The following is a 1,273-nucleotide window of genomic DNA, read 5'->3' as shown; positions in this document are numbered from 1 at the left end:
GAATCAAACTATTCAATGCAGGAATTGGGCAGCTGTCATCACCACGAAAGGGAGAAGGATGGTGAAGTGTGTGTGACCCCAGACCTCCCCTTTCCTCCCCTTCCCAGGAGGAGTCTATGTTTCAGCCTGTTTGCTCAGCGTAAAGTTGCAGAATTGAAGAAAGAAAAGAAAAGTTACATATGAAAGAAAATGGAGTTACTACAGAAGAACATTACAGATCAGAAGCCTGGGAAAGAGGAGGAAGAGGTGGGCTAGCGTTTGTGGAGGAACAGAGAAGGAAGAATGAAGGGCACCTGGCAGATGAGAGAGCTTTGGGAAAGTAAGGTGGTTAAAAAGGCCTTTTAGGGAGTTTGCTATGTGGTATGTGAAATAATTCTCCCCTGGTTCCCTCTTCAAATGACTTCAGTAAAGACTTACATTGCTGCTCAAGGATCTTGAGGTCAGACGTATGTTGTTTTTGCATTGGACACTGGTCTCAAAGCAGGCCCAGCTGAATCCAACGACATTATTTGCTAATGAAGTTAATCCAACTCTTATAGGCCTGTCCGGGTTACAATCATCTAAGATCAACCTGTTCTCATTGTCCATCTTACCAGTTTTTAACAGTAAACATGACCCACTTATAAAATAGTATTCTAGCATACTTCTAGCCAGGGCTTGACCAGTCGTTGGTCAATAACAGTACATGCTGCAAGCAAAATTCTAAGGCAAGTCCCACCTTATGCACTGGGGCAGAAAAAATATCTGAAAAACACGCTGGAGTGACATTTCAGCAATGTGGTCTGGTTGTGGATATGTTGGGAACACACTTTAAAGATATGATAAGCAAAGGTCTGCAGAGAACAGCTAGAGCCATAGGCCATAGAGGACTTTGCATGCGCTTGCTTAGAAAGATTGCAGACACAGGTGAGGATTTTTCAATATCCCCATCCAAAAGCATTTACTCAAATGAACATACTGAGATGAAATAATGATCATGTCACTGATGCATAGGAATGATAATAAGATACTAATATACAGCCCAAATAAATTCAGCTCCCTTTGAGGGAAATAGCTAACTTGCCAATATGTATAAATCGATTTAACTTATAAAGGGAGCAGAGCTGTTCATTGGATTACACTGAGAATTGTGATTAACAGACTGCCAATTCTAATATAAATTTTGTATCTGCCCAAGTGAAGGTTTAAAATTCATTTCCGTTTTATGCAATAAAATTATACTACTATTTTTTTCAATTTTAAACTCTATATGTTTTCTGTGTAAGAAAAAAAA

Source organism: Galeopterus variegatus, unplaced genomic scaffold (genome assembly GCF_000696425.1).
Source record: "Galeopterus variegatus unplaced genomic scaffold, G_variegatus-3.0.2 Scaffold655, whole genome shotgun sequence".
NCBI lineage: Eukaryota > Metazoa > Chordata > Mammalia > Dermoptera > Cynocephalidae > Galeopterus > Galeopterus variegatus.
Note: the sequence above shows the minus strand (reverse complement) of the source record.